Raw genomic sequence first — 27513 nt, 5'->3', positions numbered from 1 at the left:
TGAAGAAAACCCTGACAAACAGTGTTACATCCAGCGGCGTGAAGGAGGTGATGAAGCAGGCAGCAATGGCGGTTGCCAGCGCCACCGGAGCCAGCACCACGTACATTCCCAGAGCGAAGGCGACGCAGAAGCTCCTCGCCGCGCCCATCAGGAAGGCCACGGCGAAGCCCAGAGACGCCTGCCGCGCGCGCGTGTCGACCGCGGCCGCGCCGGACAGCACGAGCAGCGTGGTGGCAATGCACGACAGGGTGAACGCCAGCGCGTTGGAGACGACGAATTGAACGCGTCGAATCCGTAGTTCCCGGCGCGCGTCGGCGTGGTCGTCCGCGCGGTACCCTCCAGGCATTGTGAAAGCCGCCGCGAACGTCGCCGTCGCGACGAGCACCGCGCCGATGCCGAGGGCCTGTGTGGACTCCGTGATTTTCTTTGATTCTTTCTCTTCGTCCAGCTTGGGGATGCGCTCTTCCTCGAACTGATCCTGTCGGTAGTTGCCATGTCGAGCACCGAGATCCGGTGTATGCTAACCCTTGGGTCCTGCAAGAATAACTGAATACTGTAAATATTTGTATACTACAACTGCTAATTTTCTCCCGATGTATAATTAATGGAACAATCAGTAGGTTGATTGATTACCATGCCGTAAGAAAGCCCAGTGGTTCTGCTACCAAATGAAATGTCCAGAGCAGTTTGCTCGTTATAATTTTGCAAGCTCACTAGTACTTGCTTGTTCTGCATCAGATAACTGAAAATCCTCAGTTCCCCAATCAGCACAGCCAGGTGTAGCGCAGTGCTGCCATCGTTATCCTGCATATTCAGAACCCATGCTAGTTTCGGTTCTTGGCACGCAAATTCTACTGTGTTATCTCGCTTGTTCTGGATGGCAACATGAAGGAACGTCCGTCCCTCGTCGTCACGCAAGCCAGCGTAGGTTAGATCCACAGCAATCAAAATTTGTAGGGCCTTGATACTGCCCGTCGAAGCAGCAACATGTATAGGGAATGACCCATTGTTGTCCGCTATTCTCGCAGAGATTGGGTGAGCATCCAAGATTCGCCTTAATGGTCCTTGATGACGGGAAAAGCGAAAAGTAATTGGCGGTGGTGGGCTTGGTTTCCTATACAGCCACATCGAAGTGTCAAATTAGTTTTGTTTTTTTCCTTCTTGTTCCCCTTTCATAGCAACGGAGATATATCCGATAATGTTTGCTGTGTCGTTCCCAAGCAAAAGTAAATTTACTGGAGAAAATTAAAAAATGCTTCTGACAAACACCCAAATCCAAAATATATCATCAATGAGTGCAAATTTCATAAAATGATACTCCCTCTATCCCATAATATAATGCATGCACACATTCCAAGATTGAACTTTAAAAACATTTGACCAACAGATATTATAATATAAATTAAATTTTATTTGCTAAAATTAATATCATTGGATTGACATTTAAATTTACATTAAGATGATTATAATTTTGTTGCAATAAACTTTATAGTATATGAAAAATTAAACTTTATAGTATATGAAAAGTTATAAGTTTTGAAAACCATACTAGGTTTCACCATGCCTTATATTATAGGATGGAGGGAGTATTTTACAAGCAATTTTGTCCTAGAAATATCATCACCGTTAATGTTCGGTCCACTCCGCATCGTTGAATGCATTGTTTATCTAATAGCACTTAATGGAGAGATGCTAATGGAACCCTAACGACTATGGCTTGTACAATAGTATTTTATGGGTTCGTGCTTGTCGTTGGTATTTATTAGTATTGGGTGTTTGTCAATGATATTTTATGGATTTTCTCAATATACTACCTCCATTTGCAAATGTTTGATGTGGGTTAAATTAGTTCAATTTTGAGCTAATACATAGGTACTGTATACTTTTGAATGTAAATCTAATAACATTAATTTTGTGCCAGAAAAAAATATATTATACGCCCTCTGTTTAAATAAGTAAGGTGTTCTTGTTTTTCACAAATTCAACATTTAAATGCCTTATTGATAATTGAATTTAAAGTATGTGTGTTCAATGTGATGCTTATGGTAGTTAGTTTTATATTTAAACGAATCATATGGCATTGGTATGGCATTGATTTAGTAGTTGTTGATATAATATTTTACAAAACATTTAATGGTTAAAGCATTATGTTGAAGACGGTGTGAAAAAGGTTAATACATAGAAGCGAGTGATAGAGTAAACTGTTGTCAAAGCCTTATTTAAACAAAACAAAGTACGCCTTTGTATTTTTTTTATACGGAGAGAGTATTATTGAATACTAGCTATTCGTCAGCGATTCTGATGAAGACGGGGTACTAAGAAAAAGGTAATATTTACTCAAAAGTAATGCTTTACCATGTAGATGAAAGTATCAACAAATAAGGGGCGTGGGAAATAAACATCCTTCTGCCGACGAAGCATAGTGAAGAGGCGTGCTTCCCCGTCGGTCTCCTTGTATGGCAAGGTGTTTGTTCACATCCAACAGCTTTGACATCATCCCTGTAACTGCACACAGATGTTTAACTGAGTATAGTTTATACGCGAAGCATCATTATGTGTTTTGACTTGAGAGATCGGGCCATCTTTGCTCATGCACCAGTGATCTGTCAGATCATTAGACATTGCTTGGCTGTGTAGGTCACGCCTTCCGTCCCATAAAAAATCAATCTAATATCGGATATGACAAATTCTAATACAATTTGAATATATTACTATTAGATTCGTGGTACTGGAATATATCATATCTGATTCTATATCCATTTTTATTGGAATAGAAAGATCAGTATGGTGGAGAGGCCAGATTTTAATCTTTTTTTAAAAAACAAAACATCATCAGACATTTGTACGCTAGCATATACTGGCCGAGTTTAGTTACAAAATTTTTTTAAAAAAAATTTCAACTTTTTCATCACATCAAAACTTTCCTACACACACAAACTTCCAACTTTTTAATCACATCGTTCCAATTTCAACCAAACTTCTAATTTTGGCGTGAACTAAACACACCCACTATCAAGCTTGGGACAAAAGATGTTGAGCAAGCTCTAATACAAATTTTATTAATAACTCAAGCTTTAGAGATAACAGACTTCCCTACTTAATTTTACATTTGGCCTATGGCACTTCCACCACAACCAATTGATGTGCTATTGCAATAGTACCGTTTATCTAAAACTTCAACTGTAAGACCATATTAATTCCTTGGTAAGAAATGTAAAGATATAATCAAATATGGAGTGGCACTTTCTTTATTAGTTGTTTGGAAGGCATTACGACAAGATATGATTTCAGGATAAAACTTATACAACTCTATTCTTAGCGGTTTCAAAAAATAAAAGCTGAAAGATAGAAAAATTAAATTAATTCTAATTAAAGTGCAAAAGGAGCCAAGGTTCATACAGGTAAAACCTGCAATATTAATTTATATTGAAATTGTAGTTTTTCTAATATTGTGCAACTTTAATTAGGTTATTATTAATGTCGAATTAATTAATTAGTTCACTAACGAAATAAGAGAGAAAAAAAATTGAGTGATAAATAAAAAAAATCTGAAACTGATATTATTATCTCAACTTGTAAAAAGTGGGAATAAACGGTACCATCGTTTAGGAAAACCTCAGCGTGCAACACATTTTTTCCTTCTGGTCCTGACCAAGACAGATTGCCGCCGCTCTTGCAGTAGAGAAGTTGGGCAATAGATTCGCGCTTCAAGGAGACGGCGAGGTACATCGGCGACGTGCCCTGGTCCGGGAAGCGCGCCAGCTGCGGGTCCATCCACATGAGCAGCTCGACCATGTCGTACCTGCCAAACCGCACCGCCTCGTGCAGCGCCGTCTCCCCGCCCCGCGCGCGTTCTGCCGCCTCGCAGCCTCGTAGCCGTCGCCGGTGGCCTCTTCGCCCGCCAGGGTGACGAGATGGCACACCATCCTAAGGTTCCCGGCCCGCGCCGTGTCGCCGTTGCCGCCGACCGCCTCCTCGAGGCGCCCGGTCTTGAGGTAGATCGTCCTCGCGCAGCTCGCGCAAGCCGCGCGCATGGCCTGGACGTCGAGAGCAGGGTGCGGTTCGCCGGGGACGATCCGCGGGACAGATATTGCCGCGGACGCCGCCAGATCAGACGGCCGAACGTCTCCCAGACGCCACTGCAGACGCGAGCTCCTGTCATCAATGGAGTATGTCCGTTGACGAGGAGTCATGGCCGCTCGCGCTGGTCCAAGAGCATCCAGGCGGTCGCATTGGCGGCACTTGGTCTGGGTCAGCATGCTCGGAAGCAATACCACTGCCGGGCGACATTGCCGCCGGCGAGCGTCCATTCGCAGCTCAAGGTACGTACTCAAAAAACGAAAGATCTCTTGCGGCTGCGGGATTGTTTGGCGCCGGTGGTCCGGAACCGGGAGGTGCGGAGCTCGACGCCATCGATGTACGGTTTTCAATGGGCTATGAAAGATCCACACCTGCAGCCACTCCACTGGTACTCGATCGAAGTCAACACAAGTTTGTCCTGGTCGATCGGTTAGTTAAGATTGCAGAAATATTTATACACGGGCGCGCATCGATGAGCCCTCGCACCCGTATAAAAAATTCTGTTAGCCGCGTATCTATCTATTCTATTCTATTATATACTAAAAGTCCATTAAACTTTCTACAAATACTATCAAGCCGCCATATGACGCTCCTACAATTGCTCCTAGGCCGCCACGTGCCATAATTTAATCTCACCGTCGATTTTCATTTAAATTGGTAGACCCATTATTTTATACCGTTAGATTAGATCATGTTGATTTTTATTTAAATTGGTGGACCCGTTATTTTGTACCAATAAATCTATATATAATACCTTTCTGCTATATGTACTGTTTGCCGGAAGGAATAAAACATACTCCGTACGTATACGTACGATAAAGATGAAAACAAAAATAAAACATAACGTGCTTAGTAGATCTGTATTATGCATATGCACCTTAACAGTCAAAGAAAAAAAACATAGATTGAGAACAAAGGCTTACGTATAACTATTATTAGAAAGAAAAAAATATTCACGTACCTACCGTAAATGATAAAGCCAATAAGAAATATATGTAATAAAAAACATACGTGTATGGAACAAAATCGATTGTCTTTAAAATATAAAACTTTACCATATAAAATATATATTACTCCACAAATATGCGCAAATATAAACTAGGTCTATAATATAAATATCAAATATCAAATCAAATATATACAATTGTCTTCTAAATTATATATCCAATTCATGATCCCATTATATTCCTTTAATTAAATAAAATATTTGTGTCTTATAAAATTTATAGTGCGGTTCTAAATACATCACATCTTGGGCTAATATATAATAATTAATGTTATGATAATTTTTAAATAATTTCATCTGATATTTTAAGATGTCAAATATCACTCGATAAATATACTACGTAATTGATAAATATGTTTGGAAGAATAAATACATTCTTTAAATTAGTAAAGGTATAACATGTGTTGTTGTCAATAGTAGGTGTTCAAACTAAACCAGGTGCTAAACTATAAGTATTTATCAAAATGTGAACAATAATACAGTGCTCTGGAGATTATTGTGGTGGTATGTCTCTCTTTGGCTATTTTCTTTCAAGTACCATCAGGTGATGGACCTCGCTTCTTTTCGAATAAGAGTATTCTAGCTGTACTATAAAACTATGAGTAGTAATGATTAAAATCTTAAACATATTGTGTCTACTCTATAACACAAATCTACTCAAAAATTAAAAAAACAACTCACCTTTATCTTTTCTTTGTCCTTCCCCGAGGTGCACCAAGCATAAACAACAGAGTTTGCTACGCTATTGTAAGTATAACAGGGGCATATATAGGCTGAGTTAAGACGGTCACAGTATACCAATGCAATACAACATAAGGGTGTGATAGTAAATTAGACATTAAATTGTGCTCCAAGTTCTCGAGGGAGCATAACTATATCGATGAGAGACCTATCATTCAAGGCAGTAGAGTAAGTAAGTCTTAACGATTATGACTGGCTTCACCCACTAAATGGGCATTTGTGTTTCTCTTTAATGGTTTAAATTTAATGGTGTATCCTATTAATCGGTAGAAGTGATATTTTTAGAATATTTATATATGGATTTCGAAATAAGTGAGACATATACAGTTTCATCTATTAATAGATACTCAACTTTTAAAATAGTGATAATAACTTTGTGTGACAATAGAAGAATTATATGCAACTGAGATAAAATGTTTTTCTTAATCTGACATACATTCTTAAGTTTATTAAAGACTACGGTCTACCTCACAATGTACAAATGGTGATATATGACTTCTTTTAACATTATTTCATAAAACAATAAGATGCCCGTGCATCTGCGCGGATTTTCTTCCTAGTTTGAAGTAATTCCTTTTAGAAATCAAACAGTCTACTGTAAGATGCACACCATTGTCAACCAGAGCATGTTTTTAAACTTTACTAACTCTGAACTCTATCAAATATAAGATATTCTCGGAAATGCTAAGGGGCGATCGATCGCCCCTAGCGATCGCCCCTAGGCGCCCCCCTCTCATCTACCTGGTTTCCATTTTTGGCACCGCATTACTTTCTTATTTTAGTAAATTTATGCACCTAAAGTTTATACACCTTAAGTTTACACAGCTAAAGTTTAGAGACCTAAAGATTATAAATCAAAAGTTTATACATCCAATTCAAATTTGAATTTGAATTCAAATATTTTTTATATATAGTATTTCTATACATCTAAAGTTTATACACCTAAAGTTTACAGACCCAAAGTTTATAAGTCAAAAGTTTACATACCCGATTCAAATATGAATTTGAATTATATCCGATTCAAATTTGAATTTGAATTCAAATATTTTTATATATAGTATTTTATACATCTATAGTTTATACACCTGTTTATAGACCCAAAGTTTATAAGTCAAAAGTTTACATACTCGATTCAAATTTGAATTTGAATTTAAATATTAGTTTATAGACCCAAAGTTTATAAGTCAAAAGTTTACATACCCATTTTAAATTTGATTTTGAATTCAAATTTTTTATATATAGTATTTCTATACATAAATTTTTTCAACCTTGTGTTTTTTATTTTTTAAAAAATTTATGGTGTAGTAGGAATTGAAGAAGGGGAGGAGGAAGGAAAAATAGTGTATAGGGGGATGGGGGGTGATCGCCTGGGGCGATCACCTGCCCATTAGCCGCCCCCAGATATTCTACGTTTTGGAAAACACAATTAAGGATAGAGGAAAAATAATATAATAAGCACTAAGGGTATGATCGAACAATAAGAATAAGCCTACCAAACCTGGGTGAATGGTAGAAACACCAAAAACCAAAAAGAATAAGCCTCGAGATTTGATGAAGATCGGTCTGACCGATACCTGATCGCCAGTCTAACCGCGCAGATGCCACTGGTTTGACCGCCCTTTACATCACCGTCTCCTATAGCCGCCTCTGGTTCAACCGCCGTGTAGCCGCAGGTCTGACCGCTGGTGATCCGCTCATGTGACCGCCACACCCAAGCATAACACAAAGTGAAGTAGATTGAACTTTATTGCTTCTATTCATGTTAACCAAGTGCAACAACAACATTCGTCTTACAAAATTTGACAAACCTCGAAACCCTAACTTTTCTCTAAACTCAGCTCTCACAAAATCGATACCGGGAGGCCTCAACCCCTCAATCTATTTATACCCGAGGTAGGCAGTCTAAAGCTACGAATCTAACTTCTACCAGAAGTCCTAATTCACTAGGAAACTTTTTCATACAATAAGTAAACTTATCTCTTTCTAATTCAAATTTCAATCTTCCTAAATTTAAACTCCATCCAAATTTGACACTTTCTATGCGCACACAACCTTCCATCGTATGTCACATGAAATCTCCATCAACCACATGCATTGTTCTTTAACCTAAGCATCCCGCATGATATCCATATCATCCGGACTTTATCTTCTCCCAAGTTGAGTCCCGACTCACCACCGACAATGCTCTCCCAAGGGATCAAAACACACCTACACATGAATCAAACAAGAAACCATATCCGAGCATAATTTCTTTCCCAACAGTATTACACACATATTTAAATCATCTAAAAGTCATAATCACGAGATAATCACGAATATCCGATTAAACTGCCTGAGAGATAATCACGAATATCCGAATAAACGACCTGAAACCAACACCAACATAGAGCCAGTCGATCAAACCATCGAGCTGGTCGGTCTGATCACGCAATACACGCCGGACTAATTAGCCTAGTCCATCTAGTTTGACCGGTCCCATACAATCAGAACCACTTCAGCAATTTTCTACCAAATATCAAAATCGATTATCTCACATGTCATTAGTTCATCACAAATTAATAATCAAAACACACTTTGATTTCACAATCTCCCCCCTTGACTAACACATTTTCAAACCTATCATGATATTCTTGTTTTGGTGTTTGCAAAATTAAAACCAAGAAGTGGTAAAAAGCATCGGAGTGAAAAAAAATTCAAAAGAGAACTTTTACCCCTTTGAAAAAGAAATAAAATTTACTCAGCTGAACCTACATGCATTTTTTTGTATCTTTTCTCCCTCTTTTGACAATGATGTCATCAAGTTTTGCAAATCACAGTTTAATTTCATAAATTTTTGAAATATACCTAGAACTAGATCAATTCAGAGACATGTGTTGCAAAACAAATAAGATAAATTCATCAACTAGTTAACAAGAGCTTCACCTTTGGAATGCAGCTCTAGCTCTTCTATCTTGGTGTGTGTTGAGAGTGAGGAGTACGAAGCGTATTAATAGTGTGGAGGTGACTTAAGAGAGTGGAGATGCCACGAGAATATTCTCCCTCCAACTCCACTCAATCCTCCACCTATCCTCAAACCGACGTTCTAAGGCGGTTTCCTGCCATGGGCCTTGCGCCACTGCATTAACGAGGGCGATAACTGATGCAACGTGGAAGTTGCGGGCGACGGGAGCAACCCCTGGTTCGGCCGACCTCTGGTTGAATCCCCTTGCGCCATCTTTCATTTGGGTTACTGCCCGGTGGGCCCTCAAGTCGGTTTGGGGTGTTTGGACGAAGTTGGGGCAGTTCTCCTCCTTGTGTTCACCCTTTGATCCATGTGCTCTCGTCTCATTGGTTTGAGTTGTGTTTTCTTACTTGTGTTATCTCTTGATTTGCACAAGTAATTACCTACGTATAAATATTCACCGACACTTGTGGAAGTGGTTACTAATTGTTGTCAAATGATAGCTGCGTTTGTCCAAGGATGGGGTTCACTCTTTGTGGAAAAGTAAAAACTATATATTAATATTGGATTTTTTTGGATCCCCCCAATACAAGCCACTTGGGGACTATTTATAGGCTTAGTATAAACTCATGCACCCTAGGGTTACTAAGTACTAGGGAATTTATATGGATACTCTTATGATAGGGACATTTATTAGGGTAATTGCAAACAATTTAATCCTGGGCTTCTTCTTGGGCCACAAGGTGGGCCTTCATTCACCAGTTGGACTGGGCCAAAGATCCTTCGCTTGTGGGGCAAAGGTCCCTGGTTTCGCCAGGTGGTTCACCCTGAGTCTTTGCCTTCACGGCAACCAGGATTTGATGCCATGCTTCACCTGGACAGTGACGAACTAGTTTTAGCAGGTTCGGTCGAAGGCACTCGTGATATGCCTCCAGCACTATAAACCCCTACCAGTAGGTTTGGTGGTAGATATTGATAAGTTTTTTTTAGGAATTGATGATCTAATTTGGTAGTTATGGACCATCAATAGACCCAATGCTACTTTCATACTCCTTTGGATCAATAGCTTCACCATCATTATCAAGATCCAAAACAACAGTTCACCCAATTGGTGTATAGTTTGTCTTGCATGTGTTCATCTTGAAATGTCATAGGAGATTTTTTGTGTACTTTGTTTGATGCACAAATGTACCTTGAGGTGTTTGCTTGATTTGCAATCTAAAAAGTACGACAACTCACCCACCATGCTCATCTCACATTCCTTGCGCATAATCTCAGAAAACTCCATCAAAAGTGTGAGATGAACAACCAAAGATGATATCATCCACATAAATCTTTACCAATGAGTTGATCATCACCATGCTTAAGAACAAATAAAGTTTTATCCACTTTTCCTATTTGAAAACCTTTTTCAAGTAAAATGTTTTTAAGTCTATACCATGCTCTAGATGCTTGTTTCAAACTATAGAAAGCTTTAGATAATCTAAAAACATGGTTAGGAAAATTATGATTTTCAAAACCTGTGGTTATGTAACATAAACTTCCTCTGGTGTAAAACCATTTAGAAAAGTAATTTTAACATCCATTTGATACAATTTAAAACTATTTGAAGCAAAAAAAAATCACAAAAGTGTAATTGCCTCAATTCTAGAGATAGGAGCAAAAGTTTTTTCAAAATCCAAACACTACACCTGAGTAAACCCTTGAGCAATATGGCTAGCATTATTTCTCACAATTAAACCTTCCTTATTTTGTTTAATTTTGAAAACTCGGTTAGTTTCAATAATATTATAACCAAAAGGAGGTTCAACTAAAGTCCAAACTTTGTTTCTTTCAAATTTTTTATGTTTTTCACACATGACATTAATCCACAATTCATCAGTTAAGGCATTAGAATATCGTTAGGTTCAAAACAAGCGACAAACTTAAAATTTGTATTAACATCATGAGCTGTTACCTTTGACCTTGTAGTATGCTCACTGTGATTACCAATGATTTGATCTGGAGCGTTGTCACTGAATATGCAACGGAGCCGTGATTTCAGAAGCTAAATCACGTTTTGTACCTTCACTTGGCAAAGTTGTTATACTCCAAGTTGGACCCAAGCTTCTGGAGGTTCATTGGAGTCAGCATCAACAGAACCCAAGTTGGACCCACCTGACCGGTTGGACCACCTAGCCCATCTGGTCTGACCGGTCCTACAAGTCAGAACCACTTCACCAATTTTCCACCAAGTATCAAAATCAATTATCTCACGTGCCATTTATTCGTCACAAATTAAAAATCAAAACACATTTTGATTTTACAATAAGAAGTAGGGGTGATTAGGGATAAAATGAGAAAAAAAATGAACATGAGGTGATTAATAAGACAAGTAATATTTTCTAATGCATTATATTTGGAGACAAATTTTGAATGCCCCGGTCCGTTACATTTGAAGATGGAAGAAGTAGATATATTGTGAAGGATCTACGCGTGTCAAAATATAACTTTCTCACCTACTCTCTCATCTACTCCCATTTAATACATATATTCACTTATGTATCTTTTTGTTAACCGATCACAATACTTTTCTCTTAACTTTTACGATCTTTTTTAATACATGCACCTAACTTCAGATGGTTGGTAGTGTTATAAATAGAGTTAGGGTGTGTTTAGTTCTTTGGGTGTAAAGTTTTTGAAGTATATGGACGCACATTTGAAGTATTAAATATAGACTAATAAAAAAATAAATTACAGATTCCGCATGTAAACTGCAAGACGAATTTATTAAGCCTCATTAATTCATCATTAGCAAATGTTTATTGTAGCATTACATTGTTAAATTATGACATAACTAGGCTTAAAAGGTTCGTCTCGCAATTTACATGCAAATGTGCAATTGATTTTTTTTCACATTTAGTGTCCCATACATGTATCCAAACATTTAATGTGGTGTTTTTGGCCAATTTTTTTTTTTTTGGATCTAACGAGGCCTTACACAACTGAACCATTTGACCCTATATAAGTATTATCTAGATAAGGAGATAACTGGGGGCTCGTTCCATTTGTCACTAGATAATGTGGTCGTGATTTTTAAGTACTTCTCCCTTCATGCCATCACTAGGCAGGAATTCACAGCCTCCTCTGGTTACGACCTTTTCTGTGATGCCGCGAAATGTTTTAAAAATTTGTCCCGACATTATTTAGAGGGGATACAGCTAATCAGGTTGTTCGGCACGCATATTTAATTGGAGTCTAACAATACAGTCAACAGTATTAATCAGAGACACTAAATAGATATATTTGTCCATACTATTATTTTATCTAAGAATTGCTAGAAACTACTCACTCCATCCCTAAATAAGTGTACGTGATTTTAGCTAGTTAAAGATATATTAAACGAGAGATTAGAAAACGAATGTATTCTTCATTGATACGGATAGAAAGCATAAAGGACAAGAAAAACAAGGACGATGGGAGATTTATATTAGTTCAATGGATAAAAGAAAAAGATAAAGTATCATTAGAGAGACCTAGCGAACCACTCTAATTAACTACTCCCTCCGTTTTTTAATAGATAACGTCGTTGACTTTTTCTCACATATTTAACTATTCGTCTTATTAAAAAAAATTACGTATTTATAATTTATTTTGTTATGAGTTGTTTTATCAGTTATAGTACTTTAAGTGTGATTTATATCTTCACTGGTGGAGAAATGATCTTTTCTGGGTCGATCCAAAACCACAATAGTCCCGGTTTCAAAACGAACTAGGACTAAAAATGATCTTTAGTCCCGGTTAAAAACCCTACCGCCATTTTATGATCCCAACCGGGACTAAAGATGATCTTTAGTCCTGATTCATCCCATGTCAGATGTATGTCAGGAGACTGAGGATCTTTAGTCCCGGTTGGTGGCACCACTTTAGTCCCGGTTGGTATTACCAACCGAGACTAAAATTGAACGCGTAGTATATAATCCCTATCACTGATCCTCTCCTGCACAATCGCAACTCACAAATCGAATCTTTCTCCCTTCTCCTCCTCCGCTCCTACAGATAACATCTACCCTCTCGTCCTCATCCCCCCTCCTCCACCTCCTCCCCTTCCTTCTCTCCTCCCCCTTCTCCCCTTCCTCCTCCTCCCCCTCCTCCCCTTCCCATCCGTCGGGCCAGCGGGCGACGGGGCTGCGTGCGGCGGCGGGCAGGCGACGGAGGCCGGCGGGGCCACGCCCGGCGGCCGGCGGCAGCGAGGCCACAGGCGGTGGCAGCGGCTTTGTTTGTTTCTTTTTTTTATATAATTTGTGATTCAATGAGATGTATAAATTTGTGATTATTGTATGGATCTATGATGTATTTGATTTGTGTAATTTTTTAGGATCTGTGATGTATTTGATTTGTGTGTAATTTTTTAGGATTTGTAATGTATTTGATTTATGTGTATAAATAACTTTTAAGATTTGTGACGTGGATTTGGTGATGTGAATTTGGGATGTTACTTTGAATTAGGGGTTTGGGGATTTGCATGCCACTTGATTCAGGAGAAAATAAAAAGGAAAAAAAAAAAGAAAAGGGTCCATCTGGTCCTGCCGCTAGCTATTCCTTTTTACTCCCGGTTTGCTACTCCCGGTTGGAAAACCGGGACTAAAGGGTTACCACCCTGGAGTAAAAACTGGTTCTCCACCAGTGCTTATACATCTGCATAAAATTTTTGAATAATACGAATGATAAAACATGTGAGAAAAAGTCAATGGCGTCATTTATTAAAAAACAGAGGGAGTAATAATTTATGTACGGAGAGAATAAATCATTGTGGGACGTATTAGAAACAAAAATTTTGAAGGAAAGGCTAGCTCTTGACTAAGGAAGGGTTTGCACATCTGAAGAAATTAACTGTTTGGCAATGGAAAGGGGGCATAAACCTACTAGAGATGAAGGATATATTCTTTTCAATTGCTTCACCAGATTAATTATTATTTCCTCCATCTCTAAAACTACGTTCACTGATCATATTTTTTTCACTGTGTTGGTTTAGATCTTTGTTTCAAGTTATTTGTTGCTCCCTGGGTCTCTCTATTGTAAAATATAACCATTTGTACTAGTAATATGCCCGTACTAACGCTACGTCTATGTTTAGTAATATGCCCGTACTAACGCTACGTCTATGTTTAGTAATAGAAATCACGGCACATGGTTCGGTATCCAAGTATCTAATAAGATAAATTTAATACTTAGGAAAAAGAACTACGTAGAGAGTTATTATATTGTTGCTAATTATATAGCCTCCAAAATATAAAATCACAACTTTTGTATCCTATGAATACAGACAAAAAATATTGCCTACGAATAATACAGACCAAACTTCATATTACAAGGAGAAGTGTTTTGATTATTTTATAGATTATATTAATCACCGGAGACAAATTTGACCTAAATGAAAGGATATAATTATATAGAAATGACCTTCCAAAGTTTCAGGAGTCATTGTCTAGCTCAAGTATGATCATAAGTAACAAGAACCCTATCTGGACCAGTCCGCATGCCTTCGCAAAGCATGTTAGATAGTGCAAAAGCATTTTTTTGTCACTCTGCATAATAAAATGAAAATTTTCATTTATGAATTAGTTTATAGAACATGCTGTAAATTTGAACCTCAAATGTATAGAGTATAAGGATATACCAACTATCCTGAATTCTTTCAAGTGCATGCAATCCTATAATAAACCAGATATTAAGAGAGTTAGTACATTTCATCAAGTATTTGCTACTATGATTATCTTTTAAAAAATAAATTGTTATAAAATGGCAGTAAACCACCAGCAGTACTACTTCATGCTTTGTAAAATTATAATATACTTGAATCAATTCAGATGCTTCAATGGCTGATGAATTTTTCATGCAAAATTCTACTAACTTTCGGTTATGAGGAATATAGACAACACTTACCATCACCAACTGGCTTGCCATCCCATTTGACAATGGCAGAAAAGGATTTGACTACTGCATCCCAGCACACTTGCTCCCTGGCCATATTAAGCACACCGGCATCCACCATCCTGGGCACCAGTGCTGCAGCCACAGAGCCATTTACCTAGTCACCCACAGCGTTGAACGCCAGCAACACCAGATTGCCATCGCCCGTGTCGAACACCATGTTCATCATTGGACCATCGTCCATATCCCCGGCCTCGATGAGCTACACCAACGCGCACACGCCGTGCACCTCTACCAAATGTGAATCTACCTGACCAAATCAAGAACCCACTTTGAGTCTAAATTCAGTACCAACAAGCTCATGCAGTTGTATGGCATCCACAAATGATTGCCAACAAGCTATACACGTACTCAAATACAGGTCAAATAAGACAATGATATAATCAAACCTTCTCCCCATGCTCATTAGTTTTGCACCTTCCACTGTTCTCCACCAATGTTATTGGCAAGGGAAAATCCTAAAAAGAGTAAAATATTATTAAATTTAAAATTCAAAGGGGAAAATGGCAAGAGATTTTACAAGCACAACTGTTTGTGAACACCTAAAAAAAGGGTACAGTTTGTGAACAAATCAATAGTCCAAATGAAATATATTGGCTATGAAATCAACAGTCTGTAGTATATAGAGAATGGTTAATTACAGAAATCATTTGCTATGAAAGAGCATGTCAAAAAGCAAAACATTGGGTCAAAATGAAATATATTGACATAACTTAAGATGACTGACGCACCACACACATTTGGCTATGGATGAGAAAAATGCAGAGTTCAAGTCCATCTACATAATTGCATCTTGTCATATTTACAACATGCAGCTGTTGGGTCTTTCCATGGACCTACAGTGCATATGAACATGGAGATATAAAAAAAATACAACAAAAATACAAGACCAAGAAGTTACCATTAGAGTAATGTGGTTATAGTGCACATGGAATCAGTTTAATAGAAATATAGGATCAAGACTCGTTGCATGACAGCCTAAATTCCATATGTAAGATTTAGATTCCAATTGATTTAAGACAAGTATTGCTATAACTCAAGATGAATACCTATGTATGACTTTGACAGCCTGCTCATTAATATATCCACTTACAATGAGACGGGGAAGACAGGATCACAGGAAGGAATACTGCATCCGAGCAACAGCTGTAATGGTGGAGGAATTTCCTAATGCCCAATGATACTACACATGAATTCTTTTTTCCAATTTCAATAATTAATTGGCTAATACCATGAACCTGCAGCCATATGAATGGAGGGAAAAATAATAGGAGAAATTCAAGCATTAGGCAAGCCCCAAAAATATTTCAGGAAACCATTTTTTTTAAAATTTTTTTTTGGAAACTTGGGTATTGCAAGAACTGAAAAAACAGAGGCACTAAGAAATGTGTTCCCTTGCCTTTTAGTCATAACAATAAACATGCATAGTGGCACTATGACTGGACTAAAAAAGAGAGAAAGTACATTATGTGTTTTTTCAACCCTGTATTCCAACAGAATAGAAGATGAGCCTATTATGTGCAGTCATGTATCTCTACAAATTATCCTTATGAAAGCCAAATCAATTCTAGTATCATAATCTAAGGAGAAGCAAGAAAGATACTGTAATGTGAGATCAAATCATACACCCTAAAGCTATGTTCATCTTTTATGTGCTTACTAAAGCAAGCAAATATATCACCCAAAATTGGATATTTTGGCACGTGGTATAATATATCACATTGCATTTGGCCATTTGCTGACTATTTTGCTCTTACTTTTTGACAGAGTTTTTGTTACATGCAGTACAATGTATACATTTGGTGATTTCAGTTTGACAATAGAGATCCGTTTTTGATAATAGAAATACTCTTAAATAGTTAGTATAATGTATAGCTTTGTATTAACTGAAAATGGAAAACAAACCTTTCCATTGCTTGTGTATTTATAGAAAATAAAGTAGCATATACCCTCTCCAAGGAAATATGCAGTATATACGATTTTTGCACTGCACTGAATATCACTAAAGCAAAATATTGTTAAAAAGGAAGCTTAACATAAACTTGTTAGTTCTTACGTACATACCAATGAAAATAAGGGAGAACCAGATGTGCATTCAGTGATGGTGGCAGTGTAGGAGCCTAGTTCTAATTGTATAAGTTGCCTATAGGCATAATAGTAAACATGAACATCACAAGAAAATTACCTGCTTGGTGGTCAATACAATCACCATCACCAAGTCCGCTTTGATCTTTGTACTGTATGAATAAACTCTACATAAACTATCACGACACACTGAATGAGAGCATGAAAAGGAAGAGAGGAAATTCGTTGTACCTTGTAGGGGGTGGAACAGAGAGGATGGGGGCCAACTTACCCCAATCGCCAAAAAGATGCAACCCAACTGCCAATGCTGCATATGTCCATGCAATTAACCCTTTTCTCCCTAGGATCTGTGAGGTTTAGTTATAATTCAGTGACAACCAGTGATTTTTAAGTCTCCTGTATACTCGCATCAGCTATCCTACTATTCCTAAAAAGCTTATATACATGTGTTAGGTTATATAAGCAAGTCGGAAATTCTTAACTATGCATCACTATAAGTCTTCTATTGTTCAAGAATCAAGATAAGAGAGGCATACCTGGATCCAAACTGACCTTTGCCAAAGATCTTGGTCACAAATTTTCTTAACCAAAACAGGGGACTGGGTTAAGCGGAATTCTCACGGTTAGCAACATCGTGTTTTCCTACAATACAAACATGATAGGAAAACACAAAAGCAATCTCTGTGGTAAACAATTTGGCAGATCTGCAATATGTATATAGTGAAATGACAATCTGAGAATGTACTGAAGATAGAAATCTGCACCATGGAAATTGCTAAAATATATTAGCCAAACAAATGAAGCTCAAAAAACTTAATTTTGAAAGAAATATAACATAGCATAACCTTTACCCTCCATAACCTCAGTAGTGTACCTGCTCAATCACACTTAAGGATGGAGCTTTATCCCTGCAGCTTGATTCCGGTTCTTTGCACATATTATGTTGTCGGCGTTTGCAGCCATAGAAACGGACAAAGTGTTGATCTCCAAAACGTTGGTCCATATCACTGCATAGTTTATGGTCAGTATAACATTTTTCGCTTTTAGCGTAAGCCCACGAAAAAAGGTCTAAAAAATCATCTCATAATAAACTTTTTAAAAATTACTACAATATTAAATGATTGGCATTCTAACATCAATGATTGGGCTAAAAACGGCATAACTGTAAAAGGAAGCAACAACTGACAAACAAATGGTCAATATCTGAATTGGCAAATGTGTTTAGTTAGCATATCAGTGCTGCATTGCAGGAATGAAAATGTTACTTCCAAAAAGCAAATAATTTCACTGTCAAATATGCACACGGTACCACGATCTTATTCGAGCACACCTGCCATTGCAGGCCCAGCACCATCTGCCACTGCTTCCGACCTGGTCGCCTCCGGCCGAGATCGATTCGCAACCGCCGGGGAGAGAGCGGAGAGGCTATACGGCGTGCGACGGCGGTGGAGGTGGTCAAGGGGGAGAGAGCGGAGCGGAGATGCGGAGGGAGGCGTCTGCCTGCTGCCAAGGTCTCCTCCTCCCGCCGCCACCCGGAGTCGTGTGACGGCCGGCGGAGGGGAGAGGCGGAGAGCGGAGCAGATCTCGGGCGCGCGTGGTGGATGGCGCGACGGGGCTGCACAGGAGAGGGAGACGGCGGCAGCTATTTGGGAAGCGGCGGCGACGACGTCGACCGGAGACGGCGGCGGCGGGGGAGGTCACGGGCTAAGAGAGAAGAGATCGAGGAGAGGAGGAGATGGCGTCGGTAGGCCGCGTCGGCGGCAGAAATTACGGGAGGAGGGTTTTCGCCTTTTGGAGGGAGATTAGGTGGGAGCGATGGGACGTAGGATTTGACAGAGATAATGAGGAAAGCGAAATATTTGTTTTTGGAGGGAGATTAGGTGCTGCCGACGGCGGCAGGTGACGGTGGCGGCTGACTGCTGGCGAGGAGGTGGCTGGTGGCGAGGCGGCAGCTGCTATGGTGACTGCTGAGGCGGTGACGGTGGCGGCTGCTAATGATGCACCGGCTGGCGACGAGGCGGCGGCTGGCGAGCTGTGGCGGCCGCCGGATGGCTGCTGTGGTCGCAGCTGGCGAGGCAGCGCCGCGGCGGTGGCGGCGGTGACTGGCGACGGCGGCGGGAAGGCGCGGAGAAGTAGGCATGGTGGCAGGGAAGGATGCGGCGATGGGGGTGCGAACGCAGTGTCGACGACCGGAAAGGGCGATGATGGCCGCGAAAGGACAGCGGTGGCGGCGGCGGTGGTGGAAGGAGGAATGGCGGCCTCGGACGGCTAGTCGAGGGAGTGGCAGACGGCTGCATTTGGCCGGCGCGGCAACGGTTGGAGGAGGGTCGGAGACCGGCTTGGCGCAGAGAGGCACAACCAATGGCAGCGGAGGCCGACTTGGCGCGAGAAGCGCGGGCAGCGGAGATGGAGGCCGGCTTGGCGCGAGAGGCGTGGCCGATGGAGGGAGGCCGGATTGGCGCGAGGCGCGTCCGGTGGAGGAGGCCGGTTTGGTGCGAGAGGCGCAGCCGGCGGTGGTGGAGACGACCTTGGTGCGAGGAGGAGCTGCGGGTGGATGTGGCGCGGTCTTCGGCGCACGAAGGCTGGCCGACGGGGGGCGCCGGTGAAGTGGTCCCACATGTCGGTGCATCAGCCGTGGATTCGCAGGTGGTGAGCAGTGGGTGAAAACCTAGCCCGGCCTTGGTCGGACCGACAATGATGGTTAATTCCCCCTCCTGAGGGCGTTGTCGTGCTGTCTCCTCCCTCACGGGTAGTTGCCGGGCGAAAGCCCAGTCTTGGCTCCTTTGAGCCCCGACGGACGGCGGCGGCGGTTTTCCCTCGCTTCTCTTCTTGAAAACGTTGTTTTGGTATCCCCTAGCCAAAGCCTCTCGATCGGTGCAAGCATGCTCTAGGAGTTAGCTTTGCGTTGGTTCTGAGGGTGTTCTTTTGGGCGATCTCGTATGTGTTCCTTTGTCGTCTAGCAGCGGTCGGTCATACTTAGCGGCGGCTGGTCCGGTGTTAGCCTTCTCCCAGTTTTGTGTGTTGGTGCTGTCGGTGTGTGGGTGGCGGTATATTTTTTTTTCCTGGTTACAACCTTCCAGGGTTGTAATCTTGTAATTTTTTCCTGCTCTATCAATAGAACTTCGCACCGTCTTGTGCGAGTCGTTCAAAAAAAAAAAGCTCAAGCTTGAACTCGGAAGCAAGGCAATCGATTGGGTGGCCCGCACTTGAGATTGATGTTGTGTCGCCTAATGCACTGCGTGGTGCTTGAGATCGCCGGCGAGGTCGCCGATCTGCTCGCGTCTCGCTTGTGCTCGACTGCAAGGGACCAAATCAGCCACCGCCGGCAACCCCATGAAGCTAGCTGTCGAAACAAGATTTCGGCAATACTAAAAGGGGGTGGCTATCAAGCTAGAAAAGTAGATGGGTTTAGAGACAAGGAATTTTATACAGGTTCAGGCCTTCTTAATAAGAAGTAATACCCTACTCCTGTCCGGGAATTGATCCGCCGAGTGTATTATTGATCATATGATCTGGGAGAAAAATCGTGCCCTAAGAGGCACCCGGACCCCTCCTTATATAGGGGAAAGGGTCCGTATTACAAAGTACAGCGCATATTCCTAATGGAATAGGTAGTTACAGATATGATACAATCGTAACCGACTAGGATCCCGGATATTTCCTTGACATGCAAGTTAGGAATTTAGCCAGAGTCCCTTTAAAGATATTCTATCTATACATGGTACCCCATACCCAGTCGGATATACATGCCGTGTAGGTGTGGGGTATCCATAATGTCCACAGTAACCCCTGAGACCTTTACAGTCGACGAAATAGTCTTCTCTCGTAATTCAAAACGATAATCCGAGTACTTCAACTTCCTCTGCCTTGGTCTGACGAGTACTAAAATCAAAAACTGTGAAGGTCTGAAAACAGAAAAAATCAGGTGCATCGACTAGATGTACTTAATTAGGTGTAGCCCCCGACTATGTGATTAGTTAAATAAAAACTAAACATATAGTCAAAGTGCAGCTAACATCCATCCAAGTGGTTTTATAACTGAATTATCCAAGGGATCATATAGAGAAGCGTATACGGCGTCTGATAAAACATCCAGCCGACTGCTTTTGCCTTGATATGCCAAAAAGGAGATATAGAAGAGGCCCGAGGGAGAAACACTCTACAGGTCTATAAATCAACACATATGATAAGAATCCGAGTAAAACTCTGAAAAAGATCCATCAAATATGGTATAAAGCATGATAAATGACGAGTCTAAATAGCTTAAGCTACAACTCACGCCATTACCAAAGTAAGCATATAACATGCCGAGAGAATGACTATTCAAAACCAGTCATCTCAATGAGACCCGAACAGCTTTGTAGCCTAAAAAGACTTACAAAATCAGTATAACACTTTTCTGTTGGGCACCTTTTTATTTGCATCGTTGTAACTCCAAAGAATTATCTAACTACGTCAAAAAGGATTTTAACAGCATGGGGCTATACTGTCGTGAGCAAGTGTTGCCAAAGCAAAAACAAATGCCTAAGTCCCTAAGGATCACAACTAGCCACGCTGATAGCAAAACTGGGCTGAAGTACTATTTAGGCCCAGGCCCATTAGTACTCCCGATACCCTAATAAGATAACACCGCAGGCAAAGCGTCGTTTCGTCTTCCCCGCCGAAACTCTCGTCACTTTCCCCACTCACTGCTACAGTGTGAAACCACACCGGTGAAAGCTAGGGTTCGCAAATCCACTCCGATCCATCCTCCAGAGCTCCACAAAAACCCTTCACGCAACCACCGCATCGATTCCCCTTCCATTCCTAGCCACTGTCAAACCAAATCGCATCATCCAATTCGCATCCATGGCGGAAGAGAGAGAAAGCTTCAAGAGTCAATGGGCGCCCTCCGACGTTACAGAGGAGAACTTGAAGGAGATGGTGGCGCATGGTGTTCTTCCGGCGAAGGAGATCATTGGGTGGCGTCCGGCATGCGGCGAAACATTTCCTACCCCTGACACACACGAGGTCGTGGTGTTCTCCCATTTCTTCTACGGTGGGTTTTCTCTTCCAACCTCAAGATTCTTCCGGGGGATTCTTGATTTCTATGGGATTAGTTTGCATCACTTAAACCCCAATTCCATAGTCCACATTGCCAATTTCATCCATGCATGCGAGGCTTTCCTGGGTATTAGACCGCATTTTGCATTCCGCCGCATCTTCTTCCTCAAGCCCCAGCCAAACAAGAGCAAACCGTGCGTTGTTGGGGGAGCCGGTTTCCAACTAAGGGGAACCTTAAGCCAGAAATACTTCTCTATGCCCTTCAAAACCTCGAACAAGGGTTGGCATGCTAATTGGTTCTATGTGCAAAATCCCGAACCAGAACTTCCCGAGTACTCCTGTCTTCCTCCAGAATACCGGGATACCTGGAACTCACTTCCCATGGGAGAGGAGGCTGCCCAAGCGCTTGCCCTGTTGGATCGTATGCTGAAGCTTAAAGAACAGGGTCTGCAAGGTGAACAAATCACTCGGCACTTTATCAAGAGCCGGTTGGCACCAATCAAGGAGAGATCCCGCACGGCTTTCGAGTTTGACGGTAAGCATGACCCCAACCGAGAGGACCCAGAATCTCTTGATTTCAAAATTATGCAGGAGAGAATGTACAAAATCTTCTCAAATGCCATCGTGGTCAGCTATTCGCACTTGTTGCCAGTTGTGCCATACAATGCCTTCAACCCTCCTCCACCGGTATGTATCAAACACCTCGGCCTTTATGAAAAACGTTCTTTTGTCTTCTACAAAATTAATTGAAAACTTGGAACATCATGCACAGGAATTTGCCTTGATGAAGTCTGATCCTTCGATTGCTCAACGCTGCTCGCCCCGTAGGCAGACTGGCTCGGCTAGTGGAGGACCAAAAATCCGGTCTGATGCTCAACCTAACACCTCGAAGTTGACTAACCAGTCTGACTCTCGTAAGAGGAAATTAGTTCTGAGTGACGATGAGGGCGATGATGCTGAAAAAGCCGGCAACAAAGGGGTGACTGGAAAACAACCAAGACAAGCTAACCCGAAGAAGAAAACATCCAGTCGTCCTATACCAAAAATCAGGAAGTCCTCCAGGTACAAGTCACTTGGCCATTTCCCTGTATCGTTGGTGTCTCACTATTGAAGTAGTGTTGATAGCAAATCTCAAATTTGCAGGAAACCATCTGACATCGATCCTTCTGGAAAAGACCCTGAGCCGACTAGCACGGAGACTGGTCCTTCAAAAGAAACCGGGCCGACTGTCGAAGACCGCCTGAGTAGTAATCAACCAGTAACCGACAATGTAGATGCCAGCAACGAGCCCCCGACTGGAAACTAGTCGGCCGAAGCTGGAGCCGGTGCTGATCAGGAGCCACCGACTGGAAACTAGTCGGGTACAGAACCAAATGAAGACATTCCGGAAGTGGAGGCTCAAGCAAGCAGCCCTCCCCAAAAAGATACCAGCTCGCCTGTTAGGGTGCAAGGGCCTGCTCGTCCCCGACCATATGTCATAATAGGTAAACAACCCTTCCAAATCCGTTTTGATCCGACAAACTTTCTTCAATTGTTTCATCATCGTCCATGAATGTATAAGGCCCAATGATCGGTGATGAAAAGGAGGTCCTTCGGATACGGTCAGCTGAAGATTCTCGCCCACCCAGCTTAGTTAAATGGTGGGATGATGAGATGCGACCGCAAGGAATTGTAATAAATAAACAAAAGGAAGACGAGGAAGTATGTCTGCTGAAAAAGACACACGGTCAAGCCACTTGTCTTGTAAATGTAAGTCTCTTTACACACAGCTTCAATCGTCCTGTCGGCCACTTTACTGAGTAAAGATGAATTTGTAATGCAGAGAATCCATCTTAAGAATGAGGCTAAAACTGCGACCCTCGAGAAATTAGTCCCCCACCTTGGAACCTTGGAAGCAACTAGAGACCAACGTCGTGAAGCCAAAGAGCTTGCCAGAAAGACTGAGCATGATCTTAGGGACCTGATCGCCGAGCTTCAAGACTCCAACTTTGAGCTGAACGGTTCATCCAAAGGTAACCCTTATTCTTGTCTGACTTGTTTCGCGCCGCTATCCATATGATATTGACCAGTGGAAAGCAATACAGTGCAAGCTGCCAAGATATCCGAGCTAGAAAAGCGAATCAAGGCTCTGGAAAAAGACAAGGGCGAACTGACGAGGCAGAGGGACTCGGCTTTGAAAGATGTCAAAGGTACTTGTAGCTGAAACTTCAAAACCATTTTTATCTTTGTGCTCATTCGTTGATGTGGACTATTTGTGCAGATCGCAAAATCAAATCCCAGGCTCAATTCGGCGTCTTGGTCAACAAAATCAAGAAGCTTGAAGAAGCTAGAGATGAAGTCGCTAGTGCCGCTACACCACTCGTCCAAGCCATGTTTTTCAATAACAATGGTCCGAGTTCATTTGATGCTGTCGAAATCTTCGACAAGCTGAGAATTGCCCCGGATACATATTTTAAGAACATCAAAGAAGCCGGAAGTATGGGAGCGAGTCTGGCGTTGGCGATGACCAAGTCCTTGTACCCGAAGATTGACATCGATGCTGTTGATGGCTTTGCAGATGGGACAAGTGAAGAAGCCGCCCTTGACCTCATCAATGATGCGCAAAAAGCCGCTAAAGATAGCCGTTGATGTAGTTGAGAGGTTCCAGGATAATGACCTCAGGACGATTGGGTCTGATAACTCTGATGATGAAAAACTCAATCTGATTGATTTTGTATTCTGATGATGATGGAGGCACAATTTGTACAATACTAATGAATTTATGCTGTGCTTGATGATTTAAACTCAGCTTCTGATTTCTTGAAAGTTTTTTTTGTCAAACCTTATTGAGCCTAAAAGAACGCAAAAATTCTTAAAGACTTTCAGTCCTCACTGACTAAGCCAAAAAATCGAACAAAGCAATGATAAACCAAGTAAGCAAATTGAATTGATAAAAATCACACTCCATTATTATTATAGTAGCCCCCGACTGATAACTCAAGGAGTAACTTGATGTTAGCAGTCAAAGAGGAAGATACACAAGTAATGCCTAAGCATAAAAACAACGAAGATGTTCAATATTCCAGCAGTTGTCAACATGAGTACCTTCTTCACGCTTGAGTCGGTAAGAGCCTAGCCGAGTAACTTCAGAAATTATGAACGGTCCTTTCCATAAGGGAGATAAGTTGTGCCGATCTCGTGTAGTTTGGATTTTCCTGAGAACCAGGTCTCCGACTAAGAAAGCTCGCGATCGAACATTGTGGTTGTGATAACGTTGCATCCCTTGTAAATACTGAGCTGACTGGATCAAGGCTGCTTCACGGGCTTCTTCCAGTCGGTTGAGATCATCCACTCGGTCTTCTCCGTAGCGCTCCTCTCTGAAGTTACGAAATCACAAAGATTCGAATTCTACCTCACTTGGCAACATTGCTTCTGCACCATAGACCAGAAAGAACGGTAACTGGCCCGTAGCCCGACTTGGTGTAGTGCGCAGGGACCGAAGTACAGACGGCAGCTGATCTACCCATTTGCCGGCATAGGGATGCAGTCGGTCGAAAACTCGTGCTTTTATTCCTTGAAGTACCATACCATTGGCGCGTTCGACTTGTCCTTTGCTCATGGGATGCGCTACGGAGGCATAGCAAATTTTGATGCCAAGGTCTTCACAGAAATCTTTAAACACTCCGCCAGTGAACTGGGTGCCGTTATCAGTGATGATCCGATTGGGTACTCCGAACCTGTGCACAATGTTGATGAAAAAATCTCTAGCCTTGTCTGCTGTAATTGTGACGACTGGTTTGGCCTCGATCCACTTGGAGAATTTGTCGACAGCTACAAAGAGATGAGTATAGCCACCGGTAGCCCTTTTGAATGGGCCAACCATGTCGAGCCCCCAGACCACAAATAGCGAGGATAACGGGATGGTTTGCAACTCCCGAGCTGGTAGATGAGTCTGTTGGGAGAAAAACTGACAACAATCACATGTTCGCACAATTTTGTCGGCATCAGATACAGCGGTGGGCCAGAAAAAACCCTGCCGATAGGCCTTGCCCACTATGATTCGTGCGGCAGCGTGATTGCCACAGATGCCTGAATGTATGTCTTTTAGCAATTGCTTTCCTTCCTCCAAAGACACGCAGTGTTGCAGAATCCCTGATGGGCTTTTCTTGTACAACTCGGTTTCATGCATGACGTAAAGTTTGCTGCGCCTGGAGATCCGCTCGGCTTTGTCTTTATCTTGAGGGAGCTCTTGCTTGGTCAAAAATTTAATGATGGGATCTCTCCAGTCGGCTTCGATCATGCTTACTTCTTGAGTGTCGGTGGTCTCGACTGTTTCTTTTCTCGGTACGGTTGGTTCATAAAGATGTTCAACAAACACATCGGAAGGAGCTGCTTCTCATTTTGAACCGAAATTGGCCAGTCTGTCGGCTGCCTCGTTGTTATGTCGGAGAACATGGGTTTGCTCAAGGCCATCGAACTTGTCTTCCAACTATCGTACCTCCTGCCGATAAGCAGTCATATTATCATCAAGGCAGGACCACTCTTTCATGACCTGGTTAACAACCAACTGAAAATCTCCACGAACTATCAGACGCCGAATTCCTAAAGAGATCGCAATCCTTAATCCGTGAAGAAGCGCCTCATATTTTGCCACGTTATGGGACGCAGAAAAATGTATCCACAATACATAGCTCAGCCTTTCTCCAGTTGGGGAAATTAAGACAGCATCCGCTCCGGTGCCTGAAAGCCTCTTTGACCCGTCAAAATGCATAGTCCAATACTCCATCTTCTCTGCAGGCATGTCTTCTTGGCGCTCAGTCCACTCGGCGACGAAGTCTGCTAAAGCTTGGGATTTGATCGAAGTTCGCGGTTTGAAGGATAGATCCAAAGACATCAACTCTAAGGCCTACTTTGCGATCCGCCCATTTGCTTCGCGGTTATGAAGTATATCCCCAAGTGGAAACGATGTGACCACCGTGAACGAGGGACCTTGAAAATAGTGAGATAATTTCCTAACGGTAATTAAAACACCATATAACAGCTTTTGCACCTGAGGATATCTTGTTTTGGAGTCGGCCAAAACTTCGCTGACGAAATAAATTGGTCGTTGGACTTTTTGAACATGGCCATCTTCTTCGTGCTCGACCACCAGGACCGTGCTCACAACCTGAGATGTTGCTGACACGTATAACAACAACGGCTCCTGCGGATGTGGTGAAGCTAAGACTGGTGGAGTGGTGAGAAGTTTCTTGAAGTCTTTGAAGGCTTTTTGTGCTTCGGGTCCCCACTGGAAATTGTCGGTTTTCTTTAGCAACTTGAAAAAGGGCATCCCCCGCTCACCGAGTCGTGAGACAAACCGGCTGAGCGCCGCCATGCATCCAGTTAGCTTTTGAACATCTTTCTAGGAGCTTGGCGGTTTTATGTTGAGGATGGCATTGATTTTCTCCGGGTTGGCTTGTATGCCCCTATGGGATACCATAAAGCCAAGCAACTTCCCTGACGGTACTCCGAAGATGCATTTTTCAGGGTTTAATTTCATCCTGAAGGCGCGGATGCTCGCAAAGGTCTCTTCTATATCCGCAATCAAATCATCCTTCTACTTGGTCTTGACGACTACATCATCAACATAAGCTCATGGCGAATGCCCTTGGTGAAGGCGGCGATG

General features: G+C 41.8%; 1 long non-coding RNA gene across 6 annotated transcripts; it reads right to left on the bottom strand.

Moving 5' to 3' along the window:
- Positions 1 to 13954: 13954 nt before the first annotated feature.
- LOC127785328 (uncharacterized) lies at positions 13955 to 18624 on the bottom strand. 6 transcript variants are annotated; one of them, XR_008019710.1, is made up of 11 exons: positions 18157 to 18624; positions 17701 to 17833; positions 17363 to 17468; positions 17058 to 17173; positions 16927 to 16978; positions 15835 to 15979; positions 15473 to 15577; positions 15131 to 15199; positions 14694 to 14991; positions 14428 to 14461; positions 13955 to 14335 (listed from the first exon to the last, which is right to left on the bottom strand). It is a non-coding gene; the product is annotated as an uncharacterized LOC127785328 (long non-coding RNA). The 6 variants fall into 6 exon arrangements; XR_008019711.1 differs by having other exon boundaries at positions 17363 to 17833; positions 18136 to 18624; XR_008019709.1 differs by having other exon boundaries at positions 17363 to 17833.
- Between the last annotated feature and the right edge of the window lie 8889 nt (positions 18625 to 27513).

This window comes from Oryza glaberrima, chromosome 9 (assembly GCF_000147395.1).
Source record: "Oryza glaberrima chromosome 9, OglaRS2, whole genome shotgun sequence".
In the NCBI taxonomy this organism is placed as follows: Eukaryota; Viridiplantae; Streptophyta; class Magnoliopsida; order Poales; family Poaceae; genus Oryza; species Oryza glaberrima.
This window is presented reverse-complemented; position numbering and strand designations above follow the sequence as displayed.